This window comes from Dermacentor albipictus, chromosome 1, assembly GCF_038994185.2.
Source record: "Dermacentor albipictus isolate Rhodes 1998 colony chromosome 1, USDA_Dalb.pri_finalv2, whole genome shotgun sequence".
NCBI lineage: Eukaryota > Metazoa > Arthropoda > Arachnida > Ixodida > Ixodidae > Dermacentor > Dermacentor albipictus.
Genome location: NC_091821.1, coordinates 467,956,276 through 467,979,286, shown reverse-complemented (window position 1 = coordinate 467,979,286; position 23,011 = coordinate 467,956,276). Strand labels below are relative to the sequence as shown.

The window sequence follows — 23,011 nt, the reverse complement described above, 5'->3', positions numbered from 1 at the left end:
GGGCCTTGGGGTTCGTTTGATTTTGGGGCCCTGCGGGGCAAGTGTCTGCAGGGCCGTCGAAGAGGGTGGAGCAGTACTGACTGCTTCCACCACGGGGGCGGGAGGGTCACTGCGGCACCACTGCGCGTGGGCTCGGAGGACTCTGCAGGCCTCTGTGACGCTGCCCCCGCCTGCGTCACTTCGGCATAACTTCTTCGGGGAAGGTACGACAGTCTTTTTCTGGCTTCGAAGAACGAGATTTTTTCTTTAACAGTTAGTGCAATGACTTCTTTTTCTTTTTTCCAGCAAGGGCAGGACCGCGAATAAGCTGGGTGATCTCCCTTGCAGTTAACACAATGTGGCGAAGAAGTGCAATTCTCTGATTGGTGGTCGTTGGAGCTGCATTTAGCACAAGTTGTTTGTCCTCGGCATGCATGTGAGGCATGTCCAAATCTTTGGCACTTAAAACACCGTCTGGGATTCGGAATATACGGTCTCACATTGGCTTTGACATAACCTGCATCGAGTGAAGTAGGCATTACGCTTGTTCCGAAGGTGAGTATAACATGTTTGGTGGGGATTTCTTGATCGTTTCTTCGGATTACTATTCTTTGTACTTTGGTGACATTTTGTTCCTGGAAACCTTCCAGCAGTTCCTCGTCGCTTAAACCAATGAAGTCTTCTTCAGATATTACTCCCCTGCTTGTATTAAGTGTTCTGTGGGCTGAAACAGTCACTGTCGCTTCGCCAATACTGGTAAGTTCAGAGAGCTTATCTGCTTTATCTTTGTTATTCAGTTCTAGGAGGAGGTCCCCACTAGACATTTTGGATGCTTTGTATGTTGGTCCGATTTTGTCTTTCAGACACTTCGCTACCAGGAAAGGAGAGAGTTTCCTTACCGGAATGTTGCTTTCACTATGCACTACATAGTACTTTGGAAATGTTGGGGCGTTGCTTTGAAAGGAAAATTGAAATGGCACTTCGGTGCGGCATCTCTTCAGACGCCGATCATAAACAACAGAGGCTTGCGCTGCCATAGGAAAATGTGTATGTTCGGCAACAGCGCCGACCGCCCACCACGGAGCCCAACGAGGGGACGCGGCACAGCTTGTGTACAAGCCTGCACGACGCCAGCCGTACGCCATCACTATAACCCAATATGGTGTACCCAAGGTAGGATATCCACACAAGGTTAACCCTTGCCGCCGTGGAGAAAGGAAGTAAATGGAAGAGAGAAGAAGACAGGAAAGATGTAAAGCGAGAGATAAAGACGAAGGTTTGAGTAGAGAGAGAGAGGAAAAGGCGACTACCGATTTCCCCCGGGTGGGTCAGTCCGGGGGTGCCGTCTACGTGAAGCAGAGGTCAAAGAGGCGTGTTGCCTCCGCCGGGGGGCCTTAAAGGTCCGAGCACCCGGCATCGGCTCAACCTCCAGGATGATGATGATGATATGTGGTGTTTAATGGCGCAAGGGCCAGGTTTGGCCAAAGAGCGCCATGACAAGTGGTGATGTTGACGATGTATTATGTAGATGTGACTTGGCTGTAAAGTGGCCTAAAAATATTCGCTGTAAAGTGCGTAAAATCTACTTGCTATAAAATTATGGCGATGACAGATGACGAATACTATGAACATTAAAATCCATCGTAAAAGAATGTGTGCAGAATAGAAAATATATGAGGTGGTAAAAATTGCCTGGAGCACTGTTGCCTCGCCAGAGCCCTTGAAACACAAGGGCCTAGAGGCACGTGCTACACGAAAGAACTATCGTAGCGCCATCCTCTGAAGAGAGGAGACGCTACGAACATGTCGGGCTAACAACATGCAACACAACATCTTTCAGATAACTTAGGACTGCGTTAGTGTCGAAGAGCGGTTCTGGGCCGAGTAACATTACAGGATGAAGGGGAATATGCTGCCGGTATGCTAACGGAAAATGTTTCTTTCTGTCAGATTCGGCTTTCCGACACTCCAGGAGGACATGGAGGACGGTCAGCCTCTCCCCGCATCTACCGCAGGTTGGAGGATCATTTTCAGTGAGTAAGAAGTTGTGTGTACCAAATGTGTGTCCTATTCTGAGGCGACAGAATAGGACATCTGTTCGCCGTGATTTTGTTACGGAGGGCCAAGAACCTAACTGTGGCTTTATCACGTGCAGTTTGTTATTTACTTCTGCGTCCCACTTACGTTGCCAGTGGTTTCGCAGTTTCCTTCTTAAGAAAGGCTTCAGGTCCGTGACAGGGACCGAAGCAGTAGGACTGACTGTATGCAATGAAATTGATGTGGCCATCTGGTCTGCGAGAACGTTACCCTCGATGCCCCTATGTCCAGGCACCCAGCATATAATGACATGCTGGTTAGACATATACGCTCTACAGAGGACGGAATAGAGCTCAATAATTACGGGGTTTCTGTGTTTACAGTGTGAAATTCAAGGCTTTTACCACGCTTAAGGAGTCCGTAAATAAAATTGTTTTTTGAATATTTGATTTTCTGATATGTTTCATAGCCGACAGTAGTGCATGGGCCTCAGCCGTAAATATGCTTGTTTCAGGGTGCAGTACACCGGATTCCGAGAAGGATGGGCCAATGGCTGCGTAGGACACCCCGGCATGCGACTTAGAAGCGTCTGTATAAAACTCTGTGCACGAGTACTTGTACTGGAGCTCCAGGAAGTGCATTTTGATATGTGTCTCTGACGCATGTTTAGTGACCTGTACAAAGGATGTGTCACATTCTATCAGCTGCCACTCCCAGGGTGGTACTGGCTTAGCTGGAGGCATTAGGCGTTGGTCGAGAACTGGGACATCCATTTCCGTGCTAAGTTCTCTTGCACGCAGTGAGAAAGGAAGTCTCACAGAGGGTCTGTTATGAAAAAGTGTTTCACATGTCAAGTCGTTAACGGTTGTGAAACACGGATGTTCCTTATTAGAGCACACTTTCAGAAAGTAGTTGAAGCTGATGTAAGTTCTCCGAAAATGGAGTGACCACTCATCGGACTCAACATACAAACTTTCAACAGGGCTTGTTCTAAATGCCCCAGTGGCCAGACGGATTCCCAGATGGTGCACGGGGTCTAACATCTTTAGCGCGCTCGGGGCGGCAGAGTGATACACTGCGGCTCCATAGTCTATTCGCGACCGAACTAGGCTCCTGTAAAGATTCAACAGGCACTTCCTGTCGCTACCCCATGTTGTGTATGATAGGATTTTAAGTAGGTTCATTGTTTTTAGACATTTTTCTTTAACGTGTTTTATGTGAGGAATGAAAGTGAGCCTAGAGTCAAGAATAACACCAAGGAATTTGTGTTCTTTGCTGACAGGAATTTGGTGTCCGCCCAGTTCTACACAAGGATCTAGGACCAGGCCTCTCTTTCTTGTGAAGAGAACACAAGCACTTTTGTGGGGGTTGACCTTAAATCCGTTTTCGTCTGCCCACTTGGAAACCTTGTTCAAGCCCTGCTGTACCTGTCTTTCGCATACTGTAAGGTTGCAGGATTTGAAGCCTATTTGTATATCATCTACGTATACGGAATAAAAAATGGCAGGTGGTAGTGAAGCACGTAGCGTGTTCATCTTTACGATAAAGAGAGTGCAGCTGAGCACGCCTCCTTGGGGTACACCAGTTTCTTGCGTAAAGGGACGTGAGAGTTCATTGCCGACTTTTACTCGGAAGGTACGATTTGTCAAATAGCTTTCAATTGTGTTCAGCATATTTCCACGGATGCCAATTTCCGACAGGTCTCGTAAGATCCCGTAACGCTATGCCGTGTCATATGCCTTCTCCATATCGAGGAATATCGATAGAAGAAACTGTTTATGTATAAAGGCATCGCGGATATTTCCTTCCATGCGCACAAGATGATCGGTTGTGGACCGCCCTTCTCGGAATCCACACTGATAAGGATCGAGTATATTGTTGAGCTCAAGGAAATGTATAAGTCTGCGATTTATCATTTTTTCAAAAAGCTTACACAGACAATTAGTTAGAGCTATCGGACGGTAACTAGCCGCCAAGGTAGGGTCTTTTCCCTGCTTTAGGACAGGAACCACAATCGCTTCTTTCCATGTGGATGGGAGGTATCCCGAAGCCCAAATAGTATTGTATAGTGTAAGAAGTGTAACTTGTGCGTCAGTATGTAGGTGCCTGATCATGTCATACATGACTCTGTCTGGTCCCGGTGCAGTGCTTTTACATGTGTTCAAGGCAGCTCTCAACTCGGCAATACGGAAAAGCTGGTTATACTGTTCATTCTGCCTGGATTTCCGTATGATTGGCTGACGTTCTATTATTTCTTTATGTTGAAGAAAGGACTGGGAATAATTGATTGAGCTTGACACACGCTCAAAGTGCTCCCCAAGTGAATCTGCCTGGTCTTGCAGGGTTTCACCTTGTGTGTTTACTAAAGGGAGGGAGTATGTTTGTCGCCCTCTTATTCTACTAACCCTGTTCCAGACTTTGGCCTCATCTGTATACGAGTTGATACCTGTTAAAAAGTTCTGCCAGCTCTCTCTTCTGGCCTGTCGGCGGGTTCGCCTGCCTTGGGATTTTACTTTTTTAAAATTGATAAGATTCTCCGCAGTGGGGGAGGCGCGTAGCAACCCCCACGCTTTATTTTGTTTCTTACGAGCGATCCTACAATCATCGTTCCACCAGGGGACACGCCGTTTGCCTGCCAATCCATTTACTTGTGATATACATTTAGTTGCGGCATCTATGATGAAGGCTGTAAAGTACTCCACAGCTGCATCGATTTCTAAAGAAGACATATCAGCCAGCGAGATGTTAGTAAGTGTTCGGAATTTCTCCCAGTCGGCTGTATGTATCTTCCACCTAGGGGCTTGTGGAGGAAATTCATTTTCTTTAGATGTTCTTAGCAGTACGGGGAAGTGATCACTCCCGTAAGGATTGCTCGTAACTTCCCATTCGAGTTCGGGCAGTATAGACGCGGAAACTATACTAAGATCTATTGACGAAAAGGTTCTGTTTGCAAGAGAGTAATATGTGGGTTCTTTCTTATTAAGAAGGCACGCTCCAGAAGAAAAAAGGAACTGCTCAACGAGACGACCTCGCGCATCAATACGAGAGTCTCCCCACAAGCTGCTGTGTGCATTGAAATCGCCAAGAACAAGATAAGGTTCTGGCAATTGATCTATCAAGGACTGAAATTCATGTTTGTTTAGTTGGTAATGCGGGGGTACGTAAATCGAACAAATAGTGATGAGTTTGTTCAGCAGGACAACTCGAACCGCTACTGCTTCGAGGGCCGTTCGTAGCTGTAAACATTGACACGCTATGCTTTTTTGAATTACAATGGCAACACCGCCAGATGATGCCATAGCATCATCGCGATCTTTGCGGAAAGTAATGTGCTGTCGAAGAAAATTAGTGTGTTTTGGTTTTAAGTGTGTTTCCTGTAGACACAGCACTTTTGGATTGTGTTTTTGAATGAGCTCTTGCACGTCATCAAGGTTTCTGAGAAGACCTCTGACGTTCCATTGAATTATTTGTGTATCCATATTGGGTGATAATATGTGCTGTGTGTACAGAAACAGAAGTAGTGTTTATGGAAATTACTGTGATTAAATTACAGAGCCCTTTCGAGGCCCTGTAACGGGAGTTTTGCCCTTTCTGGAGCGTTCGAGTGAACCTCGCCGCTCCTTAGGCGCTTGGCGCCCCTGGAGGATAGGTGTAGTGTCCATTGCCTCTTGTGAGGCGCCGGACACCTGCTCTTGCGAGCGAGAAGTCACCAGGGAGAGTCCCGCCTTTGAGGGCAAGACCCCTGCGCCCACCAGCCCGGAGGTCGATGGGGTTCCCTGGGGGATTTGGCTGCGCCGGCCGTTGCCAGCGCTGGAAGGGACCTGGGAGGTTGAGGCAGCCTCGGCTGCACCCACCTTCGGGGTCGATGATCCCTTCTCCTCGGTTGACGGAGCAGCGCTAGCTGCAACCGCCGCGGGGGCAGATGGCGTAACTGCCAACTCACTGCTTGAGGGTCGGACAGCCGCCGGAGGCCGTTGTGACGCTGCCCCCTGACGCGCCACATCGGCAAAGGTTTTCTTGGGCAGGTATGATACCCGCCTTCGTGCCTCTTTGAACGAAATATTGTCTTTTACTTTTATAGTTACAATTTCTTTTTCCTTTTTCCATGAGGGGCACGACCGCGAGTACGCGGCGTGATCCCCGTCACAGTTTACACAGTGGAGAGAGTTATTACATGCTTCAGTGGCGTGTTCAAGGGCACTACATTTCGCACATGTTTGGCGGCCTCGGCAGCTCTGCGAGCTGTGGCCGAAACGCTGGCATTTGAAACACCTTAGGGGGTTCGGTACATATGGTCTGACACGGAGCTTGATGTACCCGGCCTCTACAGACTCGGGCAGAATACTTGAACCGAATGTGAGTATTAGGTGCTTCGTTTGAATTTCTTTACCATCCCTTCTGATCTTAATTCTTCTGACATTGACAACGTTCTGCTCACTAAAGCCCTCCAAGAGCTCAGCTTCTGTCAGCTGGAGCAAATCGTCATCAGACACAACGCCGCGGGTGGTGTTCAGAGTGCGGTGAGGAGTTACTGTCAATGGAACATCCCCAAATGACACTAGACTGGGCAACTTTTCGTATTGTTTCTGGTCATGTAGTTCTAACAGGAGATCGCCACTTGCCAGCCTTGATACCTTGTAGCCTGGACCAAGGACATCAGTTAAGGACTTGGAAACTAGAAAAGGGGAGATATTTCGTACTTGCTTATCGGATTTTTCAGAGTGGATGACATGATACCGTGGGAAGTTGGGTCTTTCACGACCAAAGAACTTGAACACATCTTCGGTGCGCCCTCTTTTGTGAGGGCGATCAAGGAGGGGAGGGAAGGAACTAGCCATAGAATAATGTAATTTTCGGCGATAACGCCAACCACCCACCGTGGAGCCCTACAAGGGGACGTTACAGGGACTGTAAAAACAGGTCCTGCAAACGCCAGCTGTACGTTATCACTATAACCAAATATGAGATAACCTAGGTTGGTTATTCACACAAGGTTAACCCTTGCTGCCTGGAAAAATTGGAAGTAAACGGAAGCTAGGAGAAGACAGGAAAGATGAAAAGTGAGAGAAAGACGAAGACTAGAGGAAGAGAGAGACAGGAAAAGGCAACTACCGATTTCCCCCGGGTGGGTCAGTCCGGGGGTGCCGTCTACGTGAAGCAGAGGCCAAAGAGGTGTGTTGCCGCCGCCGGGGGGCCGTAAAGGTCCAAACACCCGGCATTGGCTCAACCTCCAGGATCCCCCTTTCCCCGGACACGGCTAAGCCGCGCACGGCTACACGCGGGAGGGTCCAACCCTCGTGTGCTCGGGTCCGTGGTGTCGCAACGCACCAAACGCCTGCTGACGCAGACGCCCCTGCGGGGGCTGCGAATTGTCACCCTGGCTGCAGCTTAAGCCAATGTGGGAGTGTAGGTGAATGGCGCAAGATACGGACAATTTCTGTCCCATGGAGGCAGCAGCTGGAAGCTGCAGAAAGAGGCGCTGCACGATAGATCTTTGGCGAAGCTTATTCTGAGCCACCGATGAAGCAAGATTGGAACTTTATAGTCAGAACAAAGGTAGAGAACAACATCTCGTAACCTGGATTGAGAAAAAAAAGAATGGGTGCGGCGTATCAGGTCAGAATGACCTTGGTTGTCTTTTTCACTTGCCTCACTACTCAACAGCATGTTGGTGACATTACACCACACAAAAGAGTAATTTACAGATGGATGTTTATTGAATACAAGCGACAGAGAACATATGCAAGGCCACAACAAAGCGAGATGGTGTAAAGAGCAAAGAGGTTACATAAGGCGAGGAATAGGGCTAGTTAGCATATGTTCGTGTTAAGCTACCACGCTAGGTTCTTCAGGCCAAGAGAAACACGAAATGAAGAAAAAAAGAAGACTAAGGGAAAAAATGGCACAGACTAGTATCAATGTTTACCTTTGGACAATACATATACACAAGGTGCGCTAAAACATGATGCAACTTAGTTTGTAACTGATTAAGTTGAAGACTTATCACACTTGTGGGCACCCACGTGCATCATCCACAAGAAACATGCAATATGCATTGTATAAATATTTGCTTGAAAAACAATCTTCTTTCCAAAAGCACATGCTTTCACAGCTGCTCCATCTACTCGATATACGGTAGCACTGGAGAGCCTCTGGTGGAGTCACAGTCATTTGGTCTATCATGAGCTAGAGGATGCTGTCCACAGTCCTAAAATGTCATTTCACTGAATCGATTTGCAACTTGTGGAGAAAAAGTATACATATTTCATATGTGTACTTTTTTCTCCAAAAGATATTAATGATCAGATCAGATAATCAGATCAGCGACGACTAGGTTCCACAGTCACTGATCTGATTATTTTTGATGTCAGAAGCTGCACCACAGAAAGTGCCACATGACATGGGACACTGTCATGTTGCAGCATCAAAGCTTGGCAGTCACTGGCCACATGTGAAACACATTGTTTTGAAGTCATCAAAAAATGTCACAGGTAAAAGACTGATTCATTGATTAGTCTGGAGGCGTAAAATTCTTCTGTATCTGTAGTGCAATTCGGTCCCAAAATAGGTAGAGAAAAGCTTCAATTTGATTTTCCTTTTACTCATTTGTGCTTTCTAGGGCTGCACTAAAGCTTCAGTGCTGCGACTGCTAAGTCTGGAATTTTTTATCAGGGTATTATTCTAAAGTGCACGGATTTATTCTCTGTAATGCCAGTTAAGAGTAATTTCTGGCCATTTTGGATGCAAACAAGCAGGGCGAAACACAGGTCTTTAATGCTAGCACAGTGATTAATTCACTGTGCGAGTGAGTGCCATTTCTCGTGGCAATTTTTTCATTCATTAGTGGTAATATCATGCTAGCCAGCTATGTTAATGTTGCATAATACACATAGTGAAGGAAATGTTTGCACAACACTTCTTTGAAACAATTCTAACAAATAAAAATGCAATCATTATAATGCATGACATCTGCCACAAATTGACAACCACTGAATAATGGAGTTATTCAACCAAAATGAAAGAAATGACATTCACAGAGTTTGTGCACAAGATACAGCAATAATTTGGCCTAACGTATTTCTTGCATACTGAAATTTCTGGCCCCCGCAGGGGCGTCTGCGCAAGCAGGCGTTTGGTGTGTTGCGACACCACGTACCCGAGCACACGAGGGTTGGACCCTCTCGCGTGTAGCCGTGCGCGGCTTAGCCGTGTCCGGGGAAAAGGGAATCCTGGGGGTTGAGCCAATGCCGGGTGTTTGGACCTTTACGGCCCCTCGGCGGCGGCAACACACCTCTTTGGCCTCTGCTTCACGCAGACGGCACCCCCGGACTGACCCACCCGGGGGAAATCGGCAGTCGCCTTTTCCTGTCCCCCTCTCCATCTATAATCTTTCTTCTGCACCTTTCCTTCTCTCCACTCTTTTCCTTATCTTGTTTTTCTACTCTAATTTCCTGGCGGCGAGGGTTAACCTTGTGTGGCTAACCAGCCTTGGTTACACCATGTACGGTTATAGTAGTGGCGTACAGCTGGCGTTCACAAGTCTTGAGATACAAGCCTTGTGGCGTCCCCATGTTGGGCTCGGTGGTGGGCGGCTGGCGCTGCTGCCGAAGACAAATACTTTTTATGGCTACTCCATCCATTTCTCTAACTGATCGTCCTCTAAAAAGGGGGCGCAACGAAGCAACCACTCGATTTTTCTTCAAGAGCTACGACAACTTTGCAAAGTACCATGTAATCCACAGTGACGGCAGTATAACAGCCAGAAAACTATCTCCCTTCAAAGTTTCGAAGTGCCTAAGAGACACATTAGGCCCAGGATTCAAAGCTACAAGGATGACTAGTGGCGACATCCTTCTGGAACTGAACGACAAAGAACAACTTAAAAAGCTTACAGACCTCAAATTCATTGGTGACATAGCAGTAACTGTCACGGCGCACCGTTCGATGAACAGTGTTCGTGGGGTAATCTCTGATGAAGACATGATTGATCTTAGTGAAGAAGAATTGCTTGAAGGTTTCGCAGAACAAAATGTGACGAAAGTTCAAAGAATCATGATCCGTTGGAATGACACCGAAATCCCTACAAAACATCTAATCCTTACATTCGGCTCCACCACACTACCAGACTCAGTCGAAGCAGGCTATGTGAAAATCCGTGTGAGGCCCTATATCCCCAATCCTAGACGTTGTTTCAAATGCCAGAGGTTTGGGCACAGCTCTCAGACATGCAGAGGAAAATTAACGTGTGCCAAATGCAGTTCTAACGATCATCCATCAGATAATTGTAATGCTGAATCACACTGCACGAACTGTGAAGGGGATCATCCTGCATTCTCACGATCATGCCCAATCTGGAAAAGGGAGAAAGAAATCATTGCGCTTAAGATAAATGAAAACATCACATTCTCTGAAGCACGAAAGCGACTTACATTTCCTCGCAACGAAAGTTTTGCCGCTGTGACGAGGCAGGGGGCCCTCTCACAACGGCCTAAAGAGCCCGCCCTGGTCACACGCAGTGAACCACGGGGGACTTCTTCCGCCCCCACACAGGCAGCACCCAGTGCTGCCAAATCCAACAACACGCAGATCTTGCTCTCGCAGGGCTGCATTACTGTGCAAAAATCGAGGCCCGAGACACGACCCTCAGAGCCTCGTGACCCCGCCTCCACCGCCTCTCAGAAGGAGATGGAGGTTGACGCAAGTACATCGGTGCCAGTGGCACCAAAAGACAAGCGCAGCTTGCTTGAGGGACGTAAAAAAGAAAAAAAACCCTCGAATAATTCCACCAAAACCTAAATAACATTATCACTCTACACAGAACACTTCCAAAAACACCTTTGTCATAATGGATGTTCAGATATTGCAATGGAATGCCAGAGGGCTTTTGCATAACCTAGATGACGTCAAAGAATTGTTATCTACATATAAGCCTAGAGTGTTCTGTGTTCAGGAGACGCACTTAAAATCAAGTGACTCGAACCTTCTAACTCAGTTTGGAATTTTTCGTAAAGACCGTGATGATGGACATGCTGCATCAGGTGGCGTGGCAATAATAATATCAAAGACTGTTGCATGCCAAAATCTCCAACTTAACACGCCTTATGAAGCAGTAGGCATACGAGCTATTTTGCTTAATAGGCTTGTTACTGTATGCTCTTTGTACATCCCACCAGACAAGAGGCTCGACATTACTGAGTTTGAAAAACTAATAGACCAGCTTCCTGAGCCGTATATTGTGGTTGGTGATTTTAATGCCCATAGTGGACTCTGGGGGGACTCACGCTGTGATGCAAGAGGCCGCGTAATTGAAAAATTCCTTCTATCCTCTGCAGCATCCCTGTTTAACAAAAAGTTTCCGACTTATTATAGCATTACGCATAACACCTACTCCTCAATAGATCTGGCGGTTGGCTCTGCAACACTTATGCCATTGCTTGAATGGAGAGCTCTTACAGACTCCTTTGGAAGTGACCATTTTCCAGTTCTTTTAGAGGCAATACGTACGTATGACCCACCTGTGAATCCAAAAAAAATGGAAACTAAATGCTGCAAACTGGGCAGAATTCAAAGAGCTCGCATGTATATCCCTTGAATCCATAGGGCAGCTTGACATTGAAGAAATGACTGCCTATATAACTGAACACATTATTCATGCCGCGAAACAATCGATACCACAAACCTCTGGTAAAATAGTGAATCCTAAGCCCTGGTGGAATGAAGAGTACAAGCAAGCACGAAAAGAACAAAACAAAGCCTGGCGTACGTTTTCCAAATATCCAACAGAAGAAAACCTTATAAATTTCAAACGTGCAAAAGCAAACGGAAGACGTATTCGTTGGGAAGCCAAGAGAGATAGTTGGGGAAATTATATCGGCTCAATAAACTCATACAAAGATAGCCAGAAAGTGTACAGTAGGGTTCGAAGGCTGAAGGGGAATACCACACTACCCTTGCCCGTGGTAAATGACACTGCTACTACATTAGAAGGGCAAGCAGATGCTTTGGGCGAACACTTTGAGCACATATCGAGTTGCGCGAACTACACAAAAGCATTCCTAACCTATAAAAAATTAGCTGAGTCAATACCCTTCTCCTTCCGAAAATCCCATAGCGATGGGTACAATTGCCCATTCACGATGCAAGAATTAAAAATAGCTTTGCACAACTGCAAAAACTCTGCGCCAGGATTAGACTGTATTAATTATGAGATGGTCAAGCACCTACCCGAGGAAACACTTGAATGCCTCTTATACCTGTTCAATAAAATTTTCTGCAGTGGTCGATTGCCGTCCTGCTGGAAGGAAGCTATAGTAGTGCCAATATTAAAGCATGGAAAAGACCCCTCCTATGTACAGAGCTACAGACCTATCGCTCTAACGAGCTGTGTATGTAAGGTGTTTGAAAAAATGACAAACCGCCGATTAATGTTCTTTTTGGAATACAATGGAATTCTGGATCCCCACCAAGCCGGTTTTAGACCAGGAAGGTGTACAACAGATAGCCTAGTTCTACTTGAGAGTTATATACGAGACGCATTTGTTCATAAGCAATACTGTCTATCAGTATTTTTTGATCTCGAAAAAGCTTATGACACTACCTGGAGGTATGGCATATTGCAAGACCTCGCGTCGTATGGCGTGTCAGGCAACATGTTTAATATAATAAAAAGCTACCTGTCCGAACGAAAGTACAGAGTAAGGGTGGGAACTGCAGTGTCGAGAGTCTTCGTGCAAGAAAACGGTGTACCACAAGGAGGAGTGCTCAGCTGCACACTATTCTTAGTTAAAATGAACACACTACAAAAAACACTCCCACCATTTATATCCTACTCACTCTATGTAGACGATATACAGATAAGTTTTAAATCATGCAATCTGTCCATATGCGAGAGGCAGATTCAGCTGGGAGTGAACAGGCTTTCAAAATGGGCGGACAAGAATGGCTTTCGCTTTAGTGAAGAAAAGACGACATGCGTGTTATTTTCTCGGAAAAGAGGCATACATCCTGAACCGAATATTACGATGAACGGGTATGTGCTTAGTGTAAAAAAGGAGCAGAAATTTCTCGGCGTTATACTGGATGATAAGCTCTCGTTTGTGCAACATATAAAAAACATAAAAATGAAATGCTTAAAAACTATGAATATCCTCAAAATTCTTTCGCACCAGTCGTGGGGAACTGACAAGGAATGCTTGCTCTCGCTGTATAACAGTTTGATTAGAACACGTATCGATTACGGGAACCTTGTTTATCAATCAGCTTCACGTTCTGTTTTAAAAATTCTCGATCGTGTACATAACCTTGGCATGCGGCTGGCCCTAGGTGCATTCCGTACTAGCCCTGTTCCAAGTTTGCACGTAGAAGCTAATCAGTGGAACCTAGACCGACAACGTAACTACTGTAGTTTTATGTACGCACTTAAGATTAGTTCCAACCGAGAACACCCGTGTTACAAAATGTTGAAGAGCACAGAAACGGAAACCCTCTTTGCAAAGCGGCCATCATTAGCAAAGCCATTTCCACTGAAAGCACTGTCGCTATGTCAAGAAAACAACATATTGCTGTCGGACGTTCACCTGCATAACCCTAACGAGTTAGTAGCACCATGGGAATCAGTCACCATACATTGTGACTTCTCGTTCACCGAAATAAACAAAAAGCATACACCCCAAGAAGCTGTAAAACAACACTTCTTATTACTACAGAGTAAGTACAAGTGTCCGGAATTTTACACTGATGCTTCAAAAACTGCTGAAACAACATCATGTGCTGCAATTGGTCCAGATTTTGTAGCCCATTTAAGATTAAACAAATACACAAGTATCTTCACTGCTGAAGCTCACGCTATACTCCTCGCAGTTAAAGAAATAACAACAAAACAGATCAATCAATCGATAATATACACAGATGCCTTAAGTGTGGTCCGGTCAATACACATTGAAAAACAAAGAAAGAATCCAGTGATAAACACTCTCATCAGCAGCTCAACCTTAGCCTACAAGAGAGGGCTACATATTATAATCTGCTGGGTACCTGGCCATACTAGTATACCTGGTAACGAAGCAGCAGACGCAAATGCGGCCTTAGCAGGTCTAAGGCCCCAAATAGATTTAAGTTATGTACCATATACAGATATGAAACCTGTCGTTCGAGGAATACTGCGTCGCGCATGGCAAGAATCTTGGGACACAGAAAACAATAACAAACTTCACATCATCCAACCCTACATTACCCAAACACCTGTATACCGGCATAGACAGGAGGAAGTAATGATGTCGAGACTGAGGATAGGACACACACATGCAACTCACTCATACTTGCTAACCGGTAATGATCCACCGGTCTGCATTAGATGTGGAAATCAACTCACAGTCATCCACGTTCTTATACAATGCCCTGGCATGGAAGCTACGCGAAAAAAATACTTTCCTGAACTTTACCGTACCAATTTACCTATGCATCCTGCATTTTTCCTATCGGCTGAGCCGATGTTCCCCCTCGACCGGCTGTTAAGTTATCTTAATGATGTGAACTTTTTGAAGAATATATCTTACCGCTTTTAAACTCATCTTCTCTACGCTGCCTGAAATCCTACATGATCATCCTAAATTCTCCCAAGAAATGCAAGCCTCGTGTTTTTAATTCCTAGGCCTTTACAGCCACCGCAGTACATCACAGGCATTGCAACTCACTATACCCGCTGACAGGTTTATAACATTCTACTGCACTACTAAACATCGTTGCTGGCGCTCTTTGGCCGTTGTAGCCCTTGCGCCATAAATACTAATTAATTAATTAATTAATTAATTAATTAAATTTCTGGCAAGAATGGGCTCTTTAAAATTCCCAATGAACTATATGGAAAACACCACTAGAAGACAATGAGGATGTTGAAAACGAACTGATACACATCGATGTTTCATATTATGTATCAGATCCTTTACGCAAAAGTTGAAAGTGACCTTCAGGCAGCCAAAGCATGCCTACATGCCCTGCCTTATCCATCCCACGTCCAAAGAGTTGAGGCATTCCTTCAACGTGAATATGAGTGGGTGCTTTTGTACCGTGCTGGGATTGTCACAAGAGGACAGAATACTAACAACTATTCTGAGGCATCTGTCCGAATTCTCAAGGATGTCATTCTCAGCCGGACCAAAGCTTACAACGCAGTAGCCCTAATTCAATTTGTAATGACTAATTGGCAAAAATATTTTGAAACGCGGCTGCTGCGTCATGCAAATTATCGTGAACAATCATACAAAATTGAATTCCAGCACCTCCTCCAAAAAATGCCCGAAATCCCACCAGAATCCATAGTTCATGTTGAAGAGAATGTTTACAATGTGCCCAACTCTTTGGTAATGGGACGTATGAGGTAAGGACTGATGTAGGAGTCTGAAGTTGCTGGAAGGGGAGCCAGGGAGCCTTCTGCAAGCATCAAGCAGTTGTACAGCGGGCCCTTGGTGGGCTGTTCCCAAACAACCCAGAGCTTACTCCAGGGGACTGCAGAGAGCTGGCTCATCTGGCACTTGGGGATCGATGCCCCCCAGAGCAATTTTTCGTGCCATTTACTGTTCAGAAAGACGACGTGGCACTTTCTCTTTCTCCTGGGACCAATGAGCCAGCTGCACAAGAAAGTGCCATTTGCACTGAGCCACTGTGCATTCCACAAGAGCCACATGCTGGCTCCAGCCTGCAGCCTGAGGTGTGTTACATTCCATGTTTCAGCACGCTGATAACCTGATACAGATGCCATGATTTCTTTCATTTTTAGTCTTTTCAATGTCAGTTTTTTCATGGTGCCCACCATTGCATAGCTGTTGCAAGATTACTTTTATGCATTTACAGATGAAAGCTAGTTGACTGGACAGAACTGATTACATTAGTAGCTTTGCCTGTAGTGTCTTTCATACACACACACAAACGCAGACATTTACGAGTGCATGCAAGCATGCAAGGAGAGCCTTGTTCTAGGCTGTTTGTGATGAATACTCAAGTATAAATTACTGGTCAAATTGCAAACATCTGCTCTTAAGATGCGCTTAAGACCAACTTAAGGCACATACAAAAAAATTTGCCATCACGACCGATTCCTGGGCACACTATATTATAGAAAGGCAAGATGAACTTTTGCTTATGAGTGTCCACATATTTAAGCACACGGCGAATTCACAGCTAGCAGGTTTGTGCTAGAATAAATGGACAATAGCGGACAAAAACATCCTTTGCAGGACCTGGCAGTACAGTATGAGCGTTCATCATTCAGCAAGAGCATGCAGCGCATCTACACAGCAGCTGCAAGAGACCCTGCTAGTGCTGCACTCCTGCAGTCTGTGAGTGCACATCTGGATGGGATCACCACCACAAGTGCCATTCACGAATTCCTGATAAGGTTGAAGGCTTCTGCCGTGGCAACAAAGAGGCACGGCAAAAAAATTAAAGTGCAGCCAACAAGCCTTGCAAGACGTCGACCTGGCTTGCCAAGGGGTTCAGGACGAATCCCAGCCGGACGACCAACAAAAAAAACCAAGCGAGTCCCTGCCCTAAGCAGAAGCGTAAATGACAATGTGCCAGGAGCAAAATGCCATTTGAGCAAAGGCAAAATGTGGTTGCAAAAAAGAATTCACTTATGGGGTTTTACGTGCCAAACCCACTTTCTCATTATGAGGCACGCCGTAGTGGAAGACTTCGGAAATTTTGACCATCTGGGGTTCTTTAACGTGTACCTAAATCTAAGTACATGGGTGCTTTCGCATTTCGCCCCCATCGAAATGCGGCCGCCGTGGCCGGGATTCGATCCCGCGACCTCGTGCTCAGCAGCCTAACACTATAGCCACTGAGCAACCACGGCGGGTCATGTGGTTGGCAATTTGTGCCCATTGTTGTGTCGGTATCTGGAATGCAGCATGTGCATTTGCTGCTGTTAGATGATGAAGTGATAGCGATGTGACCATGTTGTGCACGCACAAGTGTATCTTCGCGTGTATATATTCTTGTTCATGTACTGTAATCTTAAAGATGGTTGCTTTCATGCTGCCAGTATGCAGCACGGACAATACAGCTGTTTCTTGAGGCCTATGCCTCCCTCTACGGGCACAACAAACAGGCAATGAGGGTGCGATCGAACAAGAACTGAAGATGGCGACGGCGGTCGGCAAGCTACCGGAATTCGATCCCGACAGCGTAAGCTTGGAGGTCTTCATCGGAAGCTTCGCACATTGACGTACAAGGAAGTCGTGTCAATGCTGCGAAAGCACTACTTGCCAAGGCGTTTAATAGTGAGCGCAAGATACCACTTTAATCAAAGGAAGCAAGCACCTCAAGAAAGCATCACAAACTTTTTGGTCCAGCTCAAGAAACTAACAGCCTCATGCGATTTCGGCAGCTTCCTGGAACAAGAACTTTGGGACTGCCTGATAGCTGGTCTTTATCCCGAGGCTGTACGTTGTTGGTTGCCAGCCATGACTGACACCGAGCTCACCTGGAACTGTGCAACGTTGCCAGTGCCATGGAGATGGCAGCGAGAGATGCATTGCAAATGGTTGCGAAAAACAGCACTGAACAGTCATACAGCAGCAGCGAATTCCACTGGCAAAGCAACTCGTTGACGTTGCGACGGGGCTCAGAAGCAGGGGCATGCAGCAACCATGGCCCTCAAAAGCCGACACCCAAGGACTTTGACGCAAAGGGCTAAGCCAATTTGTCATCAATGTGGGGGGCGGCACGCACCTGTAAGCTGTCCATTCTTACAGCAGCACTTGTTATAAATCTCATAAGAAAGGCCATCTTGCAAAAATGTGCAAAACGAGAGTGGTACACCAATTCGAGCGGGAAACATTGGATAGAGAGTTGCTTACACTTTGTCACACCGACAACCGTTCGGGCAGTCCTGGCATTGTAATAAATGTATAGTTAAACGGGAGAGGTACCCATGGAACTAGACACAGGAGCAGCAGTTTCAGATTACTGCCTCCATTGAAAATGGGGCCACAGGGGCTGAACCTGCAACTTTGTGATCGGCAGCAAAAAGCAGCTAATGAGTCATCACGGTGGGTCAGAATAAGCATACAGTTATGGCTGAAGAAATTATTCTGATGGCATGCATTTTTTGTTCCTTTTATGTTGAGAGAAGCAATTTAGTTGCAGCTCAATCTATACACTCATGTGTCAAGTGCCTGATAGATAAAAATATATGTCATTGTGTAGTTCATGTTGGCCCTCTTGACTAACAAAGGGCAAAATGTCACATACACCTAACTAATGTTTGTGATCTGTGTCATTTGATGTCTAAAAGCAGTACTGGTACTATAACACATACATAACCACCAAAAGTGCCCACGTGCTGCAGTGTTCATTGCCACAACTCCAAGGTGGTTGACATGAAGCGTCATTAGGGGTTGCTTTTGTGCATATCTTGGAACAACTGCTTGCGAACCCCGCATTATGCAACCTTTATGGATTGATAGCTCTTTTCCACATTACTTGAATGGGGTGAATTCTCTTCCAGTACACTACTTCGTATCGCCTTCCTGAAATACATTAGAAATTGCAGAAAGAACCCTGTCAACCCTGTCTGCCCCTATGAGCTGTGTTATACGGTGGCCTATGAGCAGTGGTTGCTGTATTGCTTTGAGATCTAAAATGTCCCCCGGCGTCGCCCGCTCATCAAGTTCCCTTGGGAGCAGGATTCGACTGAGAGTCGTTCTGATGCATTTTTCCAATGTGGTACAGAAGCTCATAGTCGTAGCAGCCAAGTATCAAACCCCGCCATATTATTCTGGTTGACACCATTAGCGGGATTTGGTCCACCTGGCTCATTATTCTCAGTAGTGGCATATGGAAAGTGTACACAGTTTTGTGACGACCAGCAAGATACAGTTCAAAATGTTTCAGTACAAAGACAATTGCTGCCACTTCCTTGAACCTGCGTGTAGTTTTGCTTGCTTTTTTTCCAATGTTCAGGATGCAAAAGATACTGGTGCTTCGAGACTATTGCCACTGATTCGTGAGAGGGCAGCTTTCAAGCAGTAGGGTGAAGCATTGCATGGCAGTACAAGGTCACGGAGCTCATCAAAATGGCTTGGTTTTCGCACCCAGCTTACAATGGCTTTCAGTCATTGAAAGGCAGTGCTTTCACATCCTCCCCAGTGCCATGAAACTTCTCAATCGAGCAGTGTATGTAAGCTTTCTGCTAGTTATGCTCGATACTGCAGGAAATAGCTATAGAAGCTGAGCATTCCAAGAATACTTGGTATCTATGTATTGCTATTCAGCTCTGAAGTTCTCCCTGATGGTTTTCTATTTTCCACCTGTTGGTATGGTGCCTCCAGCATCACCACTGTAGCCGAAGAACCCTACAAACAGTGTACCAAACAAACTTTTCTTTCAAAACACTGACTCCTGCACTTTTTTGTGGTCCCCGGACTGCTTTTAAGGACATTGTCGCGGGGCAATGATATCACTGGCTGCGACAATATCATCAATGTACACACTTGTGCCGTCAAGTCTAATAAGCAGAGGCCATACACTGCGGGAATAACAAAGGCGCATACGGCAATATTGAAAGGGACATGACTGACTCTGTACAGTGACTTTGCTGTGGTCACAGTGAGATCTTCAGTGGGGCTTTCATCTACTTGTGATTGCAGGTATACCCGCTGGAATGCACCTTTTGGAAGAACCATTCACCTTGGCATTCAACTCATTCATTGTTGAGAGGTTAAGGATTTGGCCTAAAAGGAGGGCTCATCGTGAAACAGTACTTGCCACAAAGGCACACCGTTCCATTTTTCTAGTGAATCATGCAGGGGTGTGGCCCATGAAACAAGCTGCATGGTTTCCTCAAGCCTCCATATGTGTAGTTCCTCGTGTACTGCCAAATGCAAAGCTAGTGGCCCTTCATGGCATATCAGGAATATCAATGTAACTCCTAGTAGCAAATAAACATGCATTGGTTCACCAATGTGCCGAACGTGTGCTTATTGAGCATGCCATGGTGAGCCAAAAGTTAGGCCAGGTTTACAAGAGTCACAGTGTTTATTCTGGCAATCCCAATTCGAAGAGCCTGTAGTAACCTTGTCCAACTACCTCCTTCGCCTAGGACGACATGGAGGTAGTTGTGTGGTGTTGTTCCTGAAATGGAAACTCGCTGAGTGCGCATCCTAGGAGCGCCATTTTATGTTTTCTATCCAGACCATAAGTGCAATAAAAGGTCTGTGGGTTCCAGCTGTACACAGCGATTGCGCCAGTGATGTCAAAACGTATCTTTGCCAACTACTGAGTGTGATCATTCTAAATCCACTGCCATGAGTAACAGCTGTTTTTGTTAATGTTATTGTAATCAGTGTTGGCAAACCAAACTGCACATTGTTCAGGATGAAGAGTTCTGCCCACTGTTACTACTGCAGAAAGCTGTTGGTGTAGAGGAAGCTGGAGCACTATCAAACTTGTTCTGAAGTTGAAGTCACGTGCAATTTTGTTTGTTGTTATTCTCATGCAGTGTTCATTCCTAACACCTTACAAAATGTAGACATTGTGAAAGCATTTCCTGCATTCAATTACAGTGCTTGTGCAGATGCTGACAGGGGTATGGTGCCGAAAATACTTTTTTTCTTAAGTTTTGGCACGGTTGAGTTCTGTGCTGTTAGAGTGAAAGTGGTACAATTTGTAATTCTGTGGTTTATTATTCTCGTGCCAGCACTCATTCTTCCACTATCAAACTAGTTCTAAAGTTTGAGTCACGTGCAATGTTGTTTGTTATTCTGTAAACATTGTGAAAGGGTTCGCTTCATTCAGCTGCAGTGCTCCTACGGATGCTCACAGGAGTACGACGCTGAAAATAGTCTTTTTTTTTGCTATTGGTATGGTTGAGTTCTGCACTGTTATTGTGGAAACGATATAATTCACAATTCTGTGCAAAAGTTTTTGCTGAATAAAAAGCTTGTTCACCTTGGCTTTTGTTAAGCTTAGGATCCTTTTTGTGCTTCAAGGCGCTCCTGAACATCAGAGATATTGGTGTGGGTATGGAACATTTTATCAGTGTACCATTTTATCAGTAATGATACGACTGGAATGCACGTTTTCTAAATATATAGATTAATGTGTGCGGTGTGAGCACATAGCACTTTTTACACCTGTGACACCCGCGCACTTAAGGTAGCGATACTGCTCGGTAAGGATCCAGTCGATCGAGCATCGATCCAGCATTCGAGCGCGCATTCGTTTTCTGCGCACAGCTCAACAAACTTGGCACGGATAGCAGGGCCGTGCAACAGCGCAAATTTTTATCCAGATTGGCCTCGATCGCGATAAAAAGAAACCCCCGCGAAACCGTGACTGAATGAGATAGCGATATTGCTTGGTAGAGATCCAGTCTATCGCGCGTCGATCCAACATTCGAGCGCGCATTCGTTTTCTGCGTCACAGCTCAACCACCTTGACAGGGATCGCACGGCCGTGCAACAGCGCAAATTTTCATCCTGATTGGCCTCGATCGCGATCAGAAGAAACCCGTGCAACAAACTGTGTGACTGAATGAACAGAGATCAGACGCGCGAGTACAGGGCAGGTACCCGTTTTCTTTTTTTGCATCTGCCACGGACGCGCATATAGTTTCATGCAAGAACAAAAGTGAATACAAAACTAACATTTGCGGCAACCGCACTATGTTAACTGCCGCTGAACCAATATAGCAGACAAAATGGAAACTTACCTGTTTTGCGCAGCATTTTGATGGACAGCGACCCTATGGGCCATTAGCTTGCAGCGCTCCCGTCGCTCCGTGGACGCTGCAAAAGCTGGGGAGGCGGCGGCGCTAGGGGAAGGATGGCTCTAGGCGCTTTGGATGGCGCAGGGACTAGACTACCCTAGAGCGAAAAGTTACCTAGATATATAGTTCCCGTTGGCGCCGCGGGGGCGGCGCTGCAGTCGACCGGCTGCACAGGCGAGCGAATGTAAATGCGCAGCACGGTTCGGCCACAATAAGCTACGATGCTGGCGTACGTGAAGTACCACGACATATATCGGGCTGTTTTGCCCACCAGACTGATCAAAGTTTTTTCCCCGAAATCTGAAGAAGATTTCGACAAAGCCAAAACCGTCCAGGCGTTCTGGCGGAGCGAGGACGGTGACATTCAAGGCTACTACCCAGCCTTTGTTGTCGCTCTGGCAGGTGAGTGTACCGTGCAAAGTTTTCACCTCTTGATGGTTTTCTGTTGCGGATATGGTCAACTACATTTCTTGCTGGCTGGCTGTATGTGAAACGTAAATTTTCGCTAAGTTGCCGTCGCGAACTGACGTGTGCTATAACGTGTTCCTTGCACGTGTAAGTATTGTTGATCTGGCCAGCGACGCATGTCATTTGTAATGCGGGTGTGACACGGGCACTTTCGATCGCTATCAAGCCCGATCGGGGCCCAAAGTGGCCGTGTGTAGCAACTATAACAATGACAATTTATTGTTTGCACAAGCAACTATTCTTATGCCAGCACGTGTGCATGCATGAAATCCATGACCGTGGGTCTCGACAACGTTGCACCTGCGTGCTTGTCTAAAGAAACGCTACCTGCCCTCATATTACATTATGTACCGTACAATTCTAGCAGTCTGTGAAGGCCAGATTGCCAACTATATTTTAATACTTTATCATTGTTTTGCATGTTACTAAATTGGCCTTAACTGAATTCAGTTATTATCTAATAAGTGTCAGCATCACTGTAGTGTTCGCCGACGCCTGTGCATAACTTGTACTGTATTAAGTTGCTTTTCCGCGTGTGTTCGTGTAATTGTAATACTGCTTCCAGCTGGTAGTAAGTATTCTAATTCTGTACTTTAAGTTCCCTGCTAGTACTTGTTTCATAAGTTCCTTGCAAATTGCTTTTTGTTTGGTAAAAAGCAATATGATCGAACCGAATGTCACAAACGCGCTTGCTGGTTCAAATATTTAATTTATTTTGCCTCTGTGAAATGCTTTCAAGTGCCTTTGTGATGCAGCAGC

General features: G+C 45.8%; 1 long non-coding RNA gene across 1 annotated transcript in view; it reads right to left on the bottom strand.

Moving 5' to 3' along the window:
• LOC139059406 (uncharacterized) overlaps positions 1–21,812 on the bottom strand; it is a 33,261-nt gene extending 11,449 nt beyond the window's left edge. The window contains exon 1 of the long non-coding RNA XR_011514141.1: positions 21,728–21,812. This is a non-coding gene — a long non-coding RNA (uncharacterized lncRNA). The remainder of the gene's footprint in view (positions 1–21,727) is intronic.
• Between the last annotated feature and the right edge of the window lie 1,199 nt (positions 21,813–23,011).